General features: G+C 35.5%; 1 protein-coding gene and 1 non-coding gene across 7 annotated transcripts in view; one reads left to right on the forward strand and one right to left on the reverse strand.

The window, feature by feature from the left end:
- The window catches only part of HDAC9 (histone deacetylase 9), a 927,480-nt gene that overhangs the window by 94,094 nt on the left and 812,750 nt on the right, over positions 1-20,636 (forward strand). The gene's annotated exons all lie outside the window — the stretch shown is intronic.
- Positions 1,802-1,930, reverse strand: LOC125161408 (U6atac minor spliceosomal RNA). The gene has a single exon (XR_007150611.1). It is a non-coding gene; the product is annotated as a U6atac minor spliceosomal RNA (small nuclear RNA).

The raw sequence follows: 20,636 nt of genomic DNA on the forward strand, positions 1-20,636 counted from the left end.
GGCTCTGAGCCATCAGCCCAGAGCCCGACGCGGGGCTCGAACTCACGGACTGCGAGATCGTGACCTGGCTGAAGTCGGACGCTTAACCGACTGCGCCACCCAGGCGCCCCTGAAATGAAGTTTTAGTGTGAGTAGCAAATGAGGAAGTTGGAAGTTACTGATTGAATCCTCACATTTCTCTGATAGGATACTAAAAGAGACTACTTCTGGTTTATTTGAGTAGGTCTCACTGAGGTGACTTATCTATATCTGGCCTGTCTTCTGTTAGAATCTTTGTTTTGATCACCTTCTCATCATTTGCATTTCACCCCCATACTTAAAACTTTCTGTATTTTTGTCAATAGGATTTGAGTCAAAGATGTTGATTCTGGGGAAATGAATCTTCACTTAGTCTCTGAGCACCATGCTGCGGGTTGGTTGTTACTGGGGATGCCAAGTGGAAAAGAATAAACCTTTACAGCTGGCTCTATAGATATTTTCTATATTTTCCATAGGTTAAGTATGGAGAGTTGGAACAATAATAAATTTCATCAGTACATACAGGTACTGTGTATTAGCTTCTACCACTTGCTCAGTTCAGTTCAACAAGTATTTCTTCAGCTCCTACTTTGTCCCATGTATTTTCCCATCCACTTACTGCCTCCTATATGTAGCTAATTAAATTGATCCCTCACTTTGCTTGTGGGATATCCCAGCATATTTACCGAAGTACATGGTGTTTTGGGGTTCTTTGTCAAAGATAATAGAGATGTAGCTCTAGGTTTTTAACACAATATTACACTTTGGGACTCTGTTGTGTTTGGTCTAGAAATGCTCCTGAAGTCAACCTTTCACTCATTCAGAGGTTCCATGATGAATAAAGTTCACACAGACTGCTTTTCTCTGTCTTAATTTCATAACACATTGATTTTTATTGAAATTTCTCCTTGTTGTTATATACAAAATGTCAGTGCTGGAGATTCTTAACTTGTATTCTGATAACTTGAGAATTAAGGCAGCAGGACCAAGGGGACCAACTGCCTGGATGCCATATGAGGTTTTCTCATGCTCAACTTGTTACTCCTTTTTACTGGCCTTTCTGTATGGCAGTTACTGAAGGTGATGTTCTGGTTTCTGCCTTTCTTTCTTTTGTTCTTTTCTTTTCTTTTTCTTCTTCTTCTTCTTCTTCTTCTTCTTCTTCTTCTTCTTCTTCTTCTTTGAAGTGTATGAAGTGTATTGTTTTGTTTAGTTTGGTTATTAGTTGAGTATTGACCATATAAGTCATTGCCTGATGCAGGTACAGCATCGGGGAGGAGTCCCCAGATGGCACCATGAGCCTGCTTTTTCTTGATGGGTCAGTACAAAGACGAATACCCATTAGGCCTAAGCAAATGAAGGATGATGTATAAATAGAACCTGATCTTTTTGGTGGGTCTAGAAAAGCTGCCTTTTTTCTTTTTTAAATTCTCAATATTTTTAATCTTCACTAATTTGAAAGATTGAATATGATAGTTTGTAGTCATTTTTACTTGCATTCTTATTAGTGGTTTTGAACATTTTTCCATGTATTTATTGGATTTTCTTCCCCTGTTTTCAATTTGTTTGTACCCTTTGCATATGTTTCTTTTAGACTATTTTTTATTAATTTTAAAGAGCTTTTTGTATATTATTGAAATTATATTTTATATAACAGTAAAATACACATAACATGAAATTTACCCTTTAACCCTCTTAGAGTGTGTACTTCCTTGGCCTGAAGTATTTTTACATTATTGCACAGCTGTCACCACTATCTTTAGAACTTCTACATCATCCCAAAGTGAAAAATAAAAAAGCAACCATGCCACAAAGTAGGTGGCAGTGTCTTACCCATACATGTATTGTGCAGGCCTGAGGACATCTTTTATCCTTGGCAAGGAATGTGCTAACCTCTTCTCCTTTCATACAACGATAGAAAAACGGCTTGAATGATGTAATCCTCTCATTGTTTTTCCGAATCCAAAGCTTCCTTGATTATTGCTACTTCACTTTAAGAGATGTACTTATACATTAAATAAACAGGTGAAAATATGTTCTCATATGACCATCTTACTGAGCAGATTCTGTTTTGTTGAGTCTTTATAGTTCCTACACTTTAATATACTGGTGTTTGATGTTTTCTTTGCTTGCCAATGTGGTATTTCCAGCTGTGCATGGAAATTAATTTTCTATTTGAATAGACAATTCCAGGAAACTATCTATTAAGTTTATAGGAGGCAAAGAGAATGTTCTTTTACAATTTTTTCCTGGTATTCTTGGCATTATAAGGGGAGTAAAAAGGTTGATATAAGAGTCCATGATTGGCAGTTTATTTTTTGTTTTTAACTAATACTACATAAGTAAAATAAACTTTGCCACAGATCACAAATATGGTCAAAAATAGAATGTGTTTGGCAATGAGAACTCACCCTCCATTTAACAAAACAATCCTAAATGGATCTTCCATGGACTCTAAAACCTTTCTTGGGCAATAGATCCCCTTCTGTATCTGACTGGTTCTGTGAAATCTCAAAATCTAAGGTCGATAGAATATTCCAAAACCCCAGGAGCCAGGTGTGTTTTAGAACTGAGATTTTATCAATTGTGTGTTTTTTTTTAATTTTAACATTTACCAGCTTTGGATTTAAAAAATTTTTAATTCCAGTATACTTAACATACAGTGTTAATAGTTGTTTCCGGTATACAGCATAGTGATTCAACAGTTCTGTACATTACTCAGTGCTCCTCATGACAAAAACATTCCCTTCACCTACTTCACCCTTCTCCCCATCCGCCTCCCCTCTGGTAACCATTAGTTTCTTCTCTGTAGTTAAGAGTCTGATTTTTAGTTTGTCTCTTTTTTTCTTTGTTTCTTAAATTCCACATGTAAGTGAAATCATATGGTATTTGTCTTTCTCTGACTGATGTGTTTCACTTAGTATTATTCAGCCATGAAAAGAAAGACATCTTGCCATTTGCAACAACATGGAAGGATCCAGAGGGTATAAAGCTAAGAGATTTTATCAGTTTTTTAAAAGGTAGCATGGGACATAAATCCTGTGTTACATGGCATGTCACTTTTATTTTTTATTTTTATTTATTTTTATTTTTAAAAATTTATTTAGCCTTTTAAAAAATCTTTTCCTTTTTCTTCAATTTACATTTTTGTTAGTTAACATTTGGTGCAATATTGGTTTCAGCAGTAGAATTTAGTGATTAATCACTTACTTGCAACACCTAGTACTTATCACAAGTGCCCTCCTTAGTACCCATCACCCATCCAGACCATCACCCACCCACCTCCCTCTGTGAACCCACACTTTGTTCTCTATCATTAAGAGTCTCTTGTGGTTTGTTTCCCTTTCTTCTCTTTTTCCTCCTTCTTATATGTTCCTCTGTTTTGTTTCTTAAATTCCACATATGAGTAAAATGGTACAATATTTGTGTTTCTCTGAGTTATTTCACTTAGCATAATACATTCTAGTTCCATCCATGTCATTGCAAATGGCAAGACTTCATTCTTTTTGATGGCTGAGTAATATTCCATTGTATATATACACCACATCTTCTTTATCCACTCATTAGTCGAGGGACATTTGGGCTGTCTCCATAATTTGGCCATTAGTGATCATGCTGCTATTAACATTGGGGTGCACATACCTCTTTGAATCTGTATTTTTGTATCCTTTGGGTAAATGCCTAATAGTGCAAATGATGGGTCATAGGGTAGTTCCTTTTTTTAGTTTCTTGAGGAACCTCCATGCTGTTGTCCAGAATGGCTGCACCAGTTTGCAATGCTACCAACAATGGAAGAGGGTTCCCCTTTCTCCTCATCCTTGCCAACACCTGTTGTTTGTTTGTTGTTAATTTTAACCATTCTGATAGGTGTGAGGTATTATCTCATTTTGGTTTTGATTTGTATTTCTTTGATGGTAAGTGATATTGAGCATCTTTTCATGTGTCTGTTAGTAATTTTGATGTAATTTGGAAAAGTGTCTATTCATGTCTTCTGACCATTTCTTAACTATTTGTATTTGGGGTGTTGAGTTTGATAAATCCTTATAGATTTTATATACTAATGCTTTATAAGATACTATTATAACCCTTTATAAGATACTAACTCTTTATAAGGTACTATTTAGATACTAACCCTTTATATGTTGTTTACAAATATCTTCTCCCATTAAGTAGGCTGCCTTTTGGTTTTGTTGTTTCCTTCAGTGTGCAGAAGCTTTTTTTCTTGATGAAATCCCAGTAGTTCATCTTTGCTTTTGTTTCCTGTGCCTTTGGTGATGTGTTCTAGTAAGAACTTTCTACAGCCAAGGTCAAAGAGATTGCTGCCTGTTTTGTCCTGAAGTATTTTGATGGTTTCCTGTGTCACATTTAGGTCTCTCATTCTTTTTCAATTTATTTTTGCATATGGTGTAAGAAAGTGGTCCACTTTTATCCTTCAGTGTGTTCCTGAAAGACACAGGATTTTTTCCAACGACATTGTTGAAGAGCCTGCCATTTTTTCCATGGGATATTCTTTCCCGCTTTGTCGAAGATGAGTTGGCCATTTAATTCTGGGTCCATTTCTGGGTTTTCTCTTCTGTTCCATTGATCTATATGTCTGTTTTTGTTCCAGTAGCATACTGTCTTGATGACTACAGCTTTGTAATGTAACTTGAAATCTGGAATCATGATGCCTCTGGTTTTGTGTTTCTTTTTAAGAATTGCTTTGGCTATTCAGGTTCTTTTGTGGTTCCATACAAATTTTAGGATTGTCTGTTCTAGCTCTGAGAAAAATACTGGTGATATTTTGGTAAGAATTCATTATATGTGTAGATTGATTTGGGTAGTATGGACATTTTACCAATGTTTGTTCTTCTAATCCATGAGCATGGAATGCTTTTCCATTGCTTAGTGTCCTCTTGAGTTTCTTTCATAAATGTTCTACAGTTTTCAGAGTGTAGATCTTTTCCTTCTTTAGTTAGGTTTATTCCTAGGTATCTTATTGTTTTTGGTGTCATGTCACTTTTAATGGGGTCTGGGACAGTTCCTCATAATAAAAACATTTAATATTTATTTCTGCAGTGAAATTCATAGCTATTAATACTAAATGAGGTTAAAATAATAAATAATCTCCTGTCTGTTTAGGCCAGTTTTTATTGCCAGATGAGCTTAGATTTGTCACCAAATGAGTAATGAAAATTCTTTGTTCCTTATGGTCATCGATAAGGGACGAATAAAAATCTACCTGTATTTTAGGGATTTCCTAGTCTCTCAGTTAGAAGTGGTGTGGCTCCATGCTCCAGACATGTTTGCTTCTCCTCAGCTCCACACTCTAGTTCTGGACTTACTATTCTCAATATGACAGATACTTTTGTTTCTAGGGCTTTGTTCCTATTACTCAATGATACTTTTACTGAATTTAATCTCTTGCTTTTAAGCCATTTTGTGCCTGGATTCTGATCCTTAACACCCAGTTAGTTTGCCAATGTGGTAAATGTCTCATCATATCTTATATGAATATATATGAATATAAATGTATATGTGTGTATATATGTATCTATATGTATATATGCATATGTATATAACTATGTATATATGTATATAAGAATGTATATATATATGTGTGTGTGTGTGTGTGTGTGTGTGTGTGTGTGTGTGTATGTTCACTGTTTCTGTTCTTTTGCACTGGTTATTTTCAGTACTTGAAATGCCTTTTCCTCCTGTTAAATTTATCTCCAACCACATTATTCTGCTAGGGATATTTAGTTTCATCCTCTGTTATATTCTCTATATTCCCTTAGAGCACTGTATCTACCTTTGTTACAGCATGCAGTACATTGTTCCTTAATTATTATAGTAATTATCTCTCTCTCATATTAGACTGTAAGGCTTTTAGAGTAGCACTTCTTTGTATGTCTATTGCCTTAAACAGTGCTTGGCACAGCAGAGTTTCCAAGATTTTCAACCCAGCATAAATAGAAGGTGTGTGTTTGGAAGTGATAGGGTGATATTGGGAACCAGGGAAAGAGGGATGTGCAATAGAAATAAATTCATGGGAACACCTGGGTGGCTCAGTTGGTTAAGTGTCTGACTCTTGATTTTGGCTCAGGTTGTGGGATGGAGCCCTGTGTCCGCCTCTGCATTGGTGGTGTGGTGCCTGCTTGGGATTCTCTTTTTCCCTCTCTCTCTCTCTCTCTCTGCCCCTCATCCACTCATGCTCTCTCTCTCTTTCTTTCTCTCCAAATAAATAAACATTTAAAAAAATAAATTCATGAACAAGACAGAGTAGTTTAGAATAGCAGTGGTTTTGTTTATTTTAAATGTACATGAGGGCTAGAAACTAAAAGATTCATGTGGTTTGGAGAATTAGGAAAACTTCAAAAAGGAGTTGAAACTGGAGACAAAGCTTGGCAGGTGGATGGGATTGAGGTAGGCAAAGAAGAGTTCGCAATGCTTTCCAGAGAAGGGGAAGTATGTTGCGGAGGGAATGGGTGTGGATGAGAGAAGAAGATATTTAAGCTGTTGGCCAGTTATAATGTAAGTTCTAAATTAGGAGATTGATAGAAGAAACAGGTCAGTAGGCAAAGTAGGGCTGGATTATACAGGGCAATATATTGTAAGAAAAAGAATGGATCTTTTTAGAGTAAGATGTCATTGTGAATTAAGGTATATAGAACAGGGATGATATGACAAAAACATTTCCGAAAATAAATGTTTCCACAGCATATTCACTGATGCGTGAACTAAAGGAAGGTGAGGGGGCTGGTTTACATCCTTTTGCTAAAACCAGTAGGGGATCATAAGGACCTGATATGAGATGATGGTGGTGAGACCAAGAATAGAGAAAACAAGTGTGACTTTTGAAAAGTAAAACTGTGGTGTGATGGTGAATTTTTTGCATCACTTTGACTAGGCCACTGGGTGCCAAGATATTTGGTCAAACGTTATTCTGGGTGTTTCTGTAAGAGTGAGATTAACATTTTAATTTGTAGACTGAGTAAAGCAGACTGAGTCTCCATAATGTGGGTGGGCTTCATCCAATTAGGTGAAGGCCTGAATAGAACAAAAGGCTGACCTCCCCCAAATAAGAGAGAATTCTGCCTGACAGCCTCTGAACTGGAACATTGGTTCCTCCCGGTTCCACAGAAGCCTTGTTGACCTTCAGACTCAAACTGAAACACCAGCTGTGCAGATTTTGGACTTATCAGCCTCCATATTCTGTGAGCCAATTCCTTATAATATGTCTCTGTTTCTCTGGAGAACTCTGACTAATACATGTGGGGTGTGGAGACTGACTAGATATGGATGCTACAGGTGAGGGAGGAATTAAAGCTGACTAAAATTTAGGACTGAGAATTCTGGAGAATAATAATGGTAGCAATAGGGGAAGTTGAAATAAGCAGTCAGTTCTTTTTTTTTTTTTTTTTTTAAATTTTTTTTAACGTTTATTTTTGAGACAGAGAGAGACAGAGCATGAACGGGGGAGGGTCAGAGAGAGGGAGACACAGAATCTGAAACAGGCTCCAGGCTCTGAGCTGTCAGCACAGAGCCCGACGCGGGGCTCGAACTCACGGACCGCGAGATCATGACCTGAGCCGAAGTCGGACGCCCAACCGACCGAGCCACCCAGGCGCCCCAGCAGTCAGTTCTGAGAGAGAATATGTTTGGTTTTGTTTCTGTTGACTCTGAAGTGATATTGGAAATTCGAGTGAAATTGTTACACGCAGGTGTAGTAAGGTGGGTAGCTCGTGTGGGTTAGGCTGAGTAAGGCATCTTGGAATCCTGTGTAAGTGAACAGAAGTCATCTGACAGAACAAACCCCATAGGGGAGTGAGAGAGGAACAGAGGGTAAGAATGTGATTCAGGCTCTCCAGGCGGGAATTACGGGTTTAGAGAAGAAAGATGAGTTGGTACACAAAAACTTGGTTGGGGACAGAGTTCGCTCTTGACATTGGTTTGTCTGTATGTGCATGAGAATGTAAGCTCCATGAAGCTGGTGGTTTCCCCCACTCCTGTTTCTCCCATTTTAAATATTGTGCTTTGGATTTGTGAGATCTCCAGACCATTACTTTTACCTTTATTTTTCACCTTAAATGAAAAATGAAACAGGAATTAGGATTTCTTTGCTGTAATTTTGACTTGGCATTTAAGTAGGTATATAGAATCCGGTTTCACATTTTAATTCCTAGGACTTTGATTTCCTTTTCCAAAAATGTGAAGATTGGTTTAAGAAATTTTAGGATTTTTTTTTTTTACAGCTGAAAAATACTGGGGAAAAATATCTATATGTCAAAACAATGTTCTAAGCTGCAAAAGTGGCCTTGGGTAAATTCAGAAAATAAATTTTACAGCAAAACTTCCTCATTGCTATTTTGGAAGTTTTTATTGATTTACTATTAATTAGATTATTATAATATATTAAATAATTCAAAGTGTATAATCTTGTCTAAAAGCATCTTTGGACCAACAGATTTCCTCCTAAATTTTAAAGATGTGATTAAAAAATTCTTGGGGTGCCTGGGTGGATCAGTCAGTTAAGTGTTTCACTTAGATTCAGGTCATGATCTCACAGTTCATGGGTTTGAGCCCCATGTTGGGCTCTGTGCTGACAGCTCAGAGCGTGGAGCCTGATTCACATTCTGTCTTTCTCTCTGCCCCTCCCCTGCTTGTGCTCTCTCGCTCTCTCAAAAATAAATAAATAAACATTAAAAGAAATTCTTTACAGGAAGCCTACCCCTATTTTATATAGCTTTAAGTTAATATAACTGTAAAAAGTATTCAGAAAACAAAAACATACTAGCATTATTTTTTCTTTAACTCCAATACTGTAAAGAAATTTCAAGTTCTTATGGTATTTTTATTCTATTACTAAGTCTTCTAACTCTTAAAATTTCATACAATCAACTTACACAAAGAAAAAAAAGAGAAGAATCATTGGTTAAAGTGATCATATATGTTTACTATGCCTTATTCAAAATTATATTGTACCTCCTAATGTGTTTCTAGATCTGTGTTAACATCACAATACCCATTTTTAATCAGTTTTGAGTATTTGATCAATGTGTGATATTTAAATTGTAGTCAATACCCTTTAACAATCTTTTGATTGTACAATGTGAAACATGATGAATTTCTAAGAAGTTTGGAAAAAATAAGATCTTTCTATTTAAAAAATGTACAGTGTATATGTTGATATAATATGTGACACAAGAACTATTGAACAGATGGAGAATAGGTGCCATCAGCTTTAATCCGAAGACATTAAAATACTAATATTAACAAAACCAACATTTTTTTTATTGAATGGCACTTGTGCCCCCAGGATATTGTGTGTTAGGTATTGTAATTCTAATTGTGTGCCTTCCTACTTTCTGGTAAGCAAGGGGAGACTGTCTTTGGCCATTCTTTCTTATTGAACATTTATGTGCAAATTCCATAAGGAAATAATCTGCCTTCAACAACAAGGTGCTGACTTTTTTTGTCATTTAATGTCTCTTTTGTTTGCTTTGAGGCTGTCTTTAATTGAGGACAGTTGATAAGTGAGAAATCTCTTGGGAAGGTAATCCGATACCTGCTTTTATGACACAATTCTTCTATCTACAAAATGATATCTAGAAATAGTGTATTTCCAGTAGTGATACTTGAAAATGATTTATTTTTACTTCCCAGAGTTTCCCAAATTTCTGGATTTCTTATGAAGGTGAGTAATTTATCCTTGAATTTATTTTACTTTTGTGTCTATTTATATTCAAGTCATTTCGCCATTCTTGTTGGTCAGCCAACATCTTAGTTCTGTTTGTGTTGTGTTTGGGCATGAGGATTTGCTCTGCAATCAGATATAGAAGAGATTAGGGGCACCTGGGTGGCTCAGTTGGTTGAGCGACCTACTTTGGCTCAGGGCATGATCTCACGGTTTGTGACGTTTGTGAGTTCGAGCCCCGAGTCGGGCTCTGTGCTGACAGCTCAGAGCCTGGAGCCTGCTTCTGATTCTGTGTCTCCCACGCTCTCTGCCCCTCCCCCATTCATGCTCTGTCTCTCTCTGTCCCAGAAATAAATAAACATTAAAAAAAAATTTTTAAATATAGAAGAGATTAAAAAATAAAAATACATATTTGGGAACATAAAAAAGCATTAGAAAAACTTTTTTAACATTTCTGCTCCGTTTATAAGTCACACTAATGACTGCTTTGCTTCTCAGTAATTTTCCATTTGTAACATTTTATACCTGGATACACAAATGTAATGCAATTGAACAAGAAAACAATTATCTGTCTGGTGGAAATAAATGTATTTATCTCATTGAAACAATTGACTTGTTTAAAAATACACAGAAGTTCTGTTCAGACTGCGGTTACCTGTAATTTGTAAAGAATTTCCAGGAAAGAATTAAAATCCTTTGATGTAATGGGATCAGCTATTGAAGTCATTGGTTGTGAATGATAAATTTCCATTCAGAATTCCCCTGTCATAGAAACCTCTATTTGGAATCATTTTGGTTTTGAGAGCTTTTTTCAATAATCTCTGAGTTTTGGCTGGATCCCTGGAAAACTGCACGCAAAGGCTGTATCTTCCAGTGAAAGCTTCATGTTGACTTGTGGGTTCTATGTCAGTGGAACGTTTCAGTGCTTTTTGGCCTGGTTCAAATGTTTCTTGGCATTTTCTGAGGAATTTGTCCCATCCCATCTATAGGATCACACTGGATTCTGGATAAATTCTTAAAGCCATCATTCATCTGCAAGCTAATTTGGGATTTTATTGGGTTTTGGAAGTGGCCTAATACCATTGGGCAATTGAGGATTCAATATTTTTAATAATATTTTCAAGGACATACCTACTTTAAAAATAATACAGGGAAAAACTACTTTTCCCTTAGTCCAGTAATTATTCTTTTGTATCTGATCTTTTCACAGAGGCCAATGTCCTGTTTTAATTTCTCAGTGTATTTTTTGCTCTCTTCACCAGTTTCTAAAATTACTGCAGATCAACAACATTTTCATCTTTCTTAGAGAGTGCTCTGGCTCTGGGCTGACTTCAGTCTTGTGATGTGGGACTGATGTGGGTTTTCATTTTTCACATTAAAAGTACTGCCACAGCTAGTTACTTTTAGTTATAACATCATAGAATGTTGGTGCCCGTAGGTGCCCTGAAGATGGCCTTGTCTAGCCCTCTTGTTTTACACATCAGGGGAGCCAGGCCCAGTTCCTTAGCTCGCACTGCAAGCTTAGGGTGGAACCTGTGGCCACTTCACAACAGAACTGGTCTATAGGAGCACCCCCTCACCCCCTACCAGAATCCTTAAGATCCAGCCCTATTCCCTGTCTCAGGTTTTGTATCTTAAATCTAAATCTTAGTTTTCCCTAATGCTTTTTAAATAATTCCCCATACTTCCTATGAATTTGGAAAACCAGCAGGAAAAAATTTGTTTTATGTTTGGTTGGGATTTCAGAGTGTTACGTATGATACCATTCTCTTCATGTTTTGAGCCATCAAGAAATAAGTGTAGGAAAGTGAAAGGGATCAAAATTACTGCCTTCTTACAAATAATGTTGGGTTTGGGACCACATGGTAGACTCAAGGCTAAAGCAGGCTTCCTGTGCCTCCTACAGAATGTAGCCACCCACTGATAGATGGAGAAGTGTCCCCATCTGACCCCCGTGTAAGACCACTCTCAGGAAGGGCTGTCAGACTAGTACCTCTGAGAGACCCCAATGGAAGGCTAGGGGCCTCCCACCAGAGCACTTTACAAGGACTCTGGCAAACTGTAGCAGCCCTCTACCACCCATAGGAAGCAGCTCCTTTCAAGTAGGCCATGTTCTGGCGAGTCTTTGTTTTTTATTCTTTTTGTTCTTACCTTACTATTCTTGCTTCCTGTAAGCCTTATGACACCAGCATCATTTACATCCCCCCCCCCCCCCCCCCGCATGATGAATTATTTTCCTGTTATTCTCCTGAATAGAGTTGAAAAGACAAGTACAGTAAAATCAGCCTAGGCAACTGACCGTTTGCATTTGAGGAAAATAAATGAAAATTAAGCAGTGGTGATGAGAACGCCTTGAACATGTGCTCAGAACATTCACAATAACAGGAAATGAAGAACTCTTCTACTCCGTCATCACCAGGGCATTCTTCTGTCATTTTTAAGAGTAAGCTGGGGGAAGACTTTTCCTCTTTATCTGCTGTCTTTATGTAAGCTTGGCCAGAGCTCACTGTTATAGTTTAATAAATATATTCCCAGGTATCTGTAGACAGTGTCAAATTATCTTGTTTTGTTTTGCTTTTGTCTCCTTCTGGACCTGAATTAAGTAAAATTTCAGGTCATAGAACTGTCTTGAAATTTTTAGTTGATTTTCACTTTTATGTAGGTAGGTATCTACTGGGTTTCATGACTTCGTTTTATTTTCCAGATGTTTTCTGAGTGATCATCTTGTTTCTTTACCTTCTGCATTAACAGTTGAAGATAGTTACCTACGACAACCTAGAGAAGATTTAACAGTATCCTTCCTATTAAGAGACTTGTTTTCTTTAGGATTTCTTGCCTTGTGGAACTTGTCGCACCTGTGTATAGACACTTTTACTTAATTCAGAGGTAAATTAAAAGTAATCAAAAATTATAATGTTCTGGACAATCACGGATTCTTCCCCACTGTTATGCTTACTCAGAGTTTGCTTCCTTTTAGTAGGTTTAAGGCCATTTAGATAAAAATACTGAATTGTAGAGTAGGTTTCAAATGTTATGGTTTAAGATGTTAAGATTTAAGATGTTTCAGTGCATTCTTGAATTGAAACCATCACCTTTTAGATTAATTGTTTCTGAAGAATTGGTTTCACTGACATCTCTTGAATCATCATCGTGTTTTTGCTTAGTGTGCATGTCAAGTGTCTGTTACAGTGAAAGCTGAGATGTGGCACACAGGAAATAACACAGAGGTAGTACATGGTACACAGTGGAAGGCATGGGGGCAGTAGAGAGTAGTGGTGGAGTCCTATGGACCTGGGTTGATACTCAGTTCTATCAACTGACTTTCATAATCTCTCTGGTTCAGTTTGCTCATCTGAACAATGGGCATACCAATTAATGTCTTCTACTTCAAACGTCTTGTGAGGATTAAGTGAATTAATACCTGGAAAGCCTTTTAGAGCAGTGTCTGAAATATCATATGAGCATTATAAATCTTAGCTGTTAAACAGTCTTAACATTCCTGGGGCACCAGGGTGGCTTAGTTGGTTAAATGTATGACTCTTGATTTCGGCTCAGGTCATGATCCCAGGTTCATGGGATCAAGCCCGGCTTTAGGCTCTGTGCTGAGCATGGAGTCTGCTTGAGATTCTCTCCCTCTCCCTCTCCTTCTCCCTCTCTCCCTCTGCCCCCCTCCCCTGCTTGCTCTCTCCCTCTCTTTCTAAAATAAAATTTAAAAAATAATAAAAAATAGTCTATATATTCTAATTGGGTTAATGGACCAATGCTTATCTGTATTTTTAAGTGTTTTTCTTAGTACATTATTATTTAGGAAAACTGGATTAGAAAGATTTCTGAGGTATTCCTGTCTTGCATTTGTTAAAAATTAAAAAAAAAAATTTGTTTTAATGTTTATTCATTTTGAGAGAGAGAGCCTACAAACACAAGTGGGGGAGAGCAGAGAGAGGGAGAGAAAAAATCCCAAGCAGGTTCCGTACTGTCAGCACCGAGCCCGACTTGGGGCTCGAACCCTAGAACTCCAAGATCATGACCTGAGCCAAAATTAAAAGTCCGACACCTAACCGACTAAACCACCCAGGTGCCCACTGGTTTGCATTTTTAAAGGTGAATTGTGTATCAGAAGACTGGGAGCCTCAATTGTGTATAATTTAATACTAATAAATAAAGTTGGGTTTTGGGTTGTCTGTGTGAAATTATTTGATGATTTCAGGGAATTTATTTCCCACTGCCAAACTGTATTTAATTGTCTTCATTGTTGTCATTGGTTTTGGCACTAAAATTGTCGTATAGTCATAATTGCTCAGATTAGAAGGGAAATATTGAAGAAGTCGTCCTCCAGTTATTAACAGATTAACAAGCATAAAATAGTTGGATATTTTTGAGGAATGTAGGATAACCTAATACCCAGGGGCATAATATCCCAAGGAGAAAATTTCCTAATGTGTGTTTTGGGTGTATGGAGTATTAATGAGGGTATACCAATTTTATCATGTAAAGAATTGCGAAGGAAAAGTTTTAGGGGAACCTAAAAGTTTTACTTTAGCTTGTGTAATAAACTTGACTACATCAATATCTGGAAAATAATTAGAATACCAGATTATGTTGAGTGCCTAAAGAAATATGTTTGACAACTTTTAATTTTCTTTCCTCCTACACACCACTTCCTAGTTTGTTTCTGGCACACCAGATGTGTCTCAACACAGTAGCTGATCCGGGTAGAGTTGTGTGAACACCCGTGGCATAACAAATTTTCTCATTTTCATTACATTTAATGAAACTAAAATTGGAAGGAGCAGTGCGTGTGGCAAATAGTGTTATAGAGACATAAGGGGTAACTTGCCCTTTTTCCAGACCTCTGCATCAATGTGCCTTTTTTTAAGCTAATATTAAAGTTTGTATGCAAATGATGAATGTACACAAACAAGGCTCATTGTAACCTTGCTTTTCATAGTTAGGCACCAATGGGCTACTCTTGGTGCACAGAAGTGAAGAGGGATGACTGGTGGGGGAAAGTGAAAAAAAATTACTCACAGGCAAAGTTTTTTTTTATTTTTATAATACTCTATTTTCTGTTTTCTAGTTTCTTTGAATGGACCAATTCACTCCTGTTTTCGTAGCTTAAAACCAGCTTTAGTTCTTGATCTCCATGGAGAAGATACTTTCCATAGGCATTTTTATTTTGTCTTTCATTTCTTTACTGTAGTAATTTCCCCATTATTCTTACTTAGCCTTTTCTCCATTTAAATGCCAGGGCATGTACTATATTTCAGAAGCTGTAATTTTCTTTCAAAGAAATTAATTTTGTTTTTAGCTTTGGCTTCATATGTGATCCGTTTATGGGTCTCTAGTTTTGAATATCTACCAATAATTTATAGAACCATTTTTTTCTCAGTTTTTAATTATAGAATAAATAATATTAAAAACAGACACCTTACCAACAGATTACCTTACCAACCTGTGCAGTTTGTTTCCTTTTGGTTTCAAGTCGTATTTGGTTTCAACTTATATTGCCGTTTTCAGGTATTATACTCTTTAATGAGTGGTTTCCAGGAGCAGTTGTTTGGTAATCATTAGTTTACTTAATCATTCCTCTGATGTTGAAGATTTAGATTTATAATGTTTTGCTATAATAAATTGCATCACAACAAAAATCTGTTTGAATATGGCCTTTCTTTTTTTTAATTTTTAAAATTATTATTATTAGTATTATTATTATGGGTCATTATTCACTCAGTTTAAACTTTCTGGCTTGATCTTATGAAGTTAAAAGTTTTGAATATTTTTGTGGGTCAAAGGATGTGATTTTTAAGAAATGATTTTTGAAGTGCTTTGTCAGATGGCTTTCTACTATAAATTGCCAACAATAATGTCTTGGCTTTATCAATTTTATTTTTCTAAGAACCTGGGTATTGTTGGATATTGTGTCTCAGAATTTTGTATTTGTTAGTTAAATGTAAAATGGTACTTCAGTGTTGCCTTAATTTGCCTCACTTTGGTAAATAAAATGCTTTAATGCTCTTTTTTTCCGATGTGTACCTAATAATTTGATTCCTATGTGCATGTCCATGTTACTGCCTTATTTTTCTTCTGCATCTTATTTTTCTGTCAGTTTATCCCCTTTTGTAACAACCTTTGATCTCTTGTATTTGATAAACATTTCTGCAATATGTTGTTTTCCTTTTACCATGACTATTACTTTTCTTAGTAAAAGTTAAAGATTAAACTGTAAAATTTACATCTTTTTGTTTCTTTTATTAATTCAAGGTTTAGAAAGCTACCATTGTTTCAAAAATACTCAATTTAATGCTCATTTTTATGAGCTAAATCATATATGTATTATATATGCAAATATACACAGACACACACACACACAGAAAGAGAATAAGGAGGCATTAGTATTGTAATTATATTATGCAATATAAATTTTGACGCATTTTCCCCTCAGAATACTGGTTACCTCAATATAATTTATTAAATAGCTTTCTTCCCTGATCGTTTTGAATTTTTATTATATCATTACATTCTTACATATAATTAGATATTTTACTGGACTTTCTATTCTTATTTGTTGATGTATTTCAAAATACATGTCAAAACCACATTATTTAAATTATTATTGCTTTATAATACATTTTAAAATCTAGTGGGCTCAGCCCTTCTTTTAAAAAATCCTTGAACTTCTATTATGTACCAGAAAAAGTGAGGATAGAAAAATGAAAATTGCCAGTTTCCCCACCCCTGGTGATCAAAGTCTTGCCAGGAAAACAGATATGAAAAAAACCCAAAAACTGGATACATGTATAATATGATAAAAATCATGATAGAGAGGTGAATACAGAACTGTGGTAGCACAAAGGAAAATAGTATGTTTTCACCTCTATTTTTTCTAGTTCTAATGAAAGTTTTGTTTTAACTATAATTGCTATTTTATGTCTACAAAATACTTTGAGAACGTTTGGTTTTTTAATCTTGTAATCTCATTTAGGATTATTGTATATTACTTATTTCTAAGTTAAGTTCTATAGTTTTCTTGAATATGAAATACTTGTTAGAAGAATTTCAAGTTAAACATGTACATGTTATGAATATTATTTGTGACAGTCTCCAGGTAATTCTACATTCGATTTATTTCTTTTAAAAAGGCCTATCTTTTGGGTTTGCTCTTAAATGAAAAATTAGAGCACATACTCCTTCATCTTTTTTGGGGGGGGCACTCAAACATTCATTGATAATACTTCTGGGTTTGATAGGATTTGATACACATACAAGACACAAATGTGGAAGTGTTATCGATGTTAATTTTTGAAACCAATGGTAGGTCAATGAGAAATTCCTGAGCCAAGGAAACCATATTCTTATGAAAATGTGATTGAAATTATAGAAAACAATCTGTGTTCTATAGCTGTGGAAACTTTAGACGGATCATCTTTGACATGTGAATTATAGTTTCTATCACTGCAGCTGTTAATTGGTGACAAGGAGGGATAAAGTGTATTAAGGAGTTTTGGAAAATAAAACATAAATACATATCAAATAGTAATTATTTCTGGAATTCTGTATACATAAGGTGTTTAAACCCTCCTTTTTAAATGCACACTAAAACTCATTTCATTATTTAAGTTTTATAAGTTATTCTTTATTTAAAAATAGTTTTGTATTGGCAAATTAGGTCAGGAATAAGCAGGACCTCAGTGACGTAAATAAATAAATCCCAGTGGATGACTTTCTTTGGACTTCCTCTTTTGTGTAATTCTTTTTATGTATAAGAGTACATCTCTTGGCAAGGTCCCATTATAAAAAAGAAAAGAAAGGTGGGGATGTGGGGGGATAAATATTCCCAGAGAGACTCCTTGAATTTCAGCCCTTTCAGTTACATGATTATTCTTGTGGTTACAGGAGATGAAAGGATAATGAGGACTTGGTTTCCTGAGTCATAAAAAATAATTTGGATATACACAGGGCCATTTACGTGAATAAATAGATGCCTTATAAAAATTCTCTTTGGGGAGGTACACTAAAATTATTTTAGTGGTCCAAGTTCTGTGACCTCAGAGTAAGTTCAAGTGTAGGGAGAAGCATGGCAGGCACTTGATAATAAATTTAGTCCAAGTGTTTAATTTATGTACTTCTTCATTCAAAAAAATGATTTGGGACATCTTATAAGAATATATTTGACTTAATAATGAGAAAAAGCACAGAGAAGTAAAGATTCACTATCAGGAAAATATAAATAAGTGGGGAGTCAACCACAAAAAAGAAAGTAAATATATTTATATTTATTATTCATATTATGTCTCTTATTACATATACACATGCACTTGTTTTTTATATATTAAGTCTTTACATTTGTGTTTTAAAAACAATTTTTAGTAGTACCATTTAGCTTTGTAGTATTTTTAAGTGAATCCCTTTAAAAGAATTGATTTACCTGTGGGTGATTTCAGATCAACCTTTTCAGTACCTAATTTAAGAGTAGATGGATTAAAAATGTTGGGAAGAGAACAGCAGCCATAATAAACAAGATGTATAAAAGTTACTGAATTCTCCACTTGAGAGAGAGTTTCAAATATTTCTTAATAGTTATCCAGATCACAACCTTTCACATTTTCTATCTTAATATCTATCTCCCTTTTCTACCTTACCATCACCTGCAGCCAAAACAAAACAAAACAAAACAAAACAAAACAAAACAAAAACCAACCAAACAAACAAAAAACAAAAAATAACTCCCCTAATCTGAAATCATTTTTGTGTGGGGCCTAAACATTTGTATCCAAAATATCCTAGCATATCCATTCTAAATTGTCATGAAGTCATCATTGATAACATAGAATATGGAAAGAAAATTTAGAGAAAAATTTCATCTAGTTGTCAATGATAAAGGAAAGAGAGTTGAATAATAAAATAGCATGAGTTAGTAAAAAAACAATGAAAGACTAGAATTTACCATGAAAATTATGTAGTGTGTAAATCCTGAGTAACAGTTTTGAAATATTGAGTCTGAAAATCAGACCTGCAATTTCTGCATTTGTTTTTTATTATATACAACTTAATTGCCTGTTAGTTAAGTCCTAATCCATCAAATAAACAAAAATAATTATCAACCTACCTTAGCTGTTTTCCCTTTCCCTTAAATCTTATTTTCCTTATTTATTATGTCATTATTTCCAAACTCCATTAGTCCCTTTGGTCTGTTATCACCCTTATACCGCTGTAGGTATGGATATTTTAATTGGAAGAGACAGGTAGTAACTTTTTGGTTTTGTGATCTTTTATATTCTGATTCAATAAAACTTTATTGATAACCTACTTATGTAATAGGCACTATGTGAAGAGCTTTTTCATATCTTATCATACATTACTTCTTATAATAACTTCATGAGGTAAGTACTTTATGGTCCTAATTTAATATAGGTGAAGCCTTATTTTAGGGAGAGACTAGCCCAAGGTCACATTGCTAATAAGAGCTGCATTTTGGCTCAAACCCGTCTTTGACCTTGAAACCAATGTTCTTTCCATAGCCCTATCTCTTGCTAAGTACTCCTGACTTTTACTTAAGATACCCTGTACTCTCTTTTATTAATCATGTTTGTGTAAAATGTAGTCTTCTCTTAAGTAGATACAGTAAGGCTGCTATTGTTATCTGGGCCAAATTGAGGAATTGAATCATGGAGATGGAGCTCTGTTGACTATACACTGGTCAGAAGAGTTGGTTCAAATTTCCATTGGTTCAAATCAGAAAGAGGGACAGTTTTTTAAGGGAAAAGGAGTATGTAGTGGGTTTTTTGTTTGTTTGTTTGACACTGATGTTAGTTTTCCTTTTGCCTACTAAGGACAACTGCAAACACTATGTACTGTAAACATTGTATCTGATATAATGAGGAAATTGTGAGTTGCATAGTAGGAATTCTTTCAAACTTGACATTTATTGAGCACCTCATAAAATCCAGATATTCTACTATGTTCATTGCTCCATCCTTGAATAAGACGTAGATCTGACTCTCCAGGAACCTACGGTCTAGTGAGACTTTCAATTTGTAATAAAGGAGCTATTTTTCAAACAATTCAAATCTAGTAAATTTCTTACTAGAATCATCACCTCTGGGAGTGCCTCGGTGGCTCAGTCAGATGAGCATCTGACTCTTGATTTCAGCTTAGGTCATGATCCCAGGGTCATGAGATCAAGCCCCACATCGGGCTCTTTGCTGAACAGGGAGCCTGCTTAAGATCTCTCTCTGTCTCCCTCTGTCCCTCTCCTCTGCTTGAATGGCTCTCTCTCTCTTGCATTTATCACTTATCTAATAAAGAATGTAAGTTCTGGTTAAGAGAGTTTCTTATTTCAGGCAATGTAAGGTAAATCAGTCTGTACCATGATTTTAAGCCTTTTTCAAATATAACCCGCATTTTAGCTTTAGAATTAAAGGATGTTGAAAAGAGTTCAATATAATGTAATTGAGTCACTTAGAAGGCCTATTTTAAACCAGTCACTTCCTTTTCTTTCTTTGTGCCCTATGAGACACGGACTTGCAGAATCAGGAAAGCATTGTTTTTGTTTTTTTGGGATTTGCTATATTATGTGGAACCAAAACCAAGTTAATATGAGTAGTGCTTTTAAGCTCAAGGTAGTAAGTGACATTGAAATTTTCTTTTTCCCTTCTAAATTTGGGCCTGAAGGAGTCATGTTATAAATTGACAATTTTTATTTATTCATAATGAAATGATCCTTTTTATTTATAGCCAAGTTCATCATTTTAACACTTAATCCTCCGTGACAGTCTGGAGGAGAGGAAACTTGGCAACCCTTTATTATTATCTGTTTTTACCATCAGAAAGTATTTATTTGTAATGAGAGCATGGCAATGACGTAAAGGATAGGAATGAAATACTCTCTGACATTTTTATACAGGGCGGCCTTTCCTTTGGAGTCATGACGGTAAATATGACCATA

The sequence above is a fragment of the Prionailurus viverrinus genome, chromosome A2 (genome assembly GCF_022837055.1).
Source record: "Prionailurus viverrinus isolate Anna chromosome A2, UM_Priviv_1.0, whole genome shotgun sequence".
Classification (NCBI taxonomy): domain Eukaryota; kingdom Metazoa; phylum Chordata; class Mammalia; order Carnivora; family Felidae; genus Prionailurus; species Prionailurus viverrinus.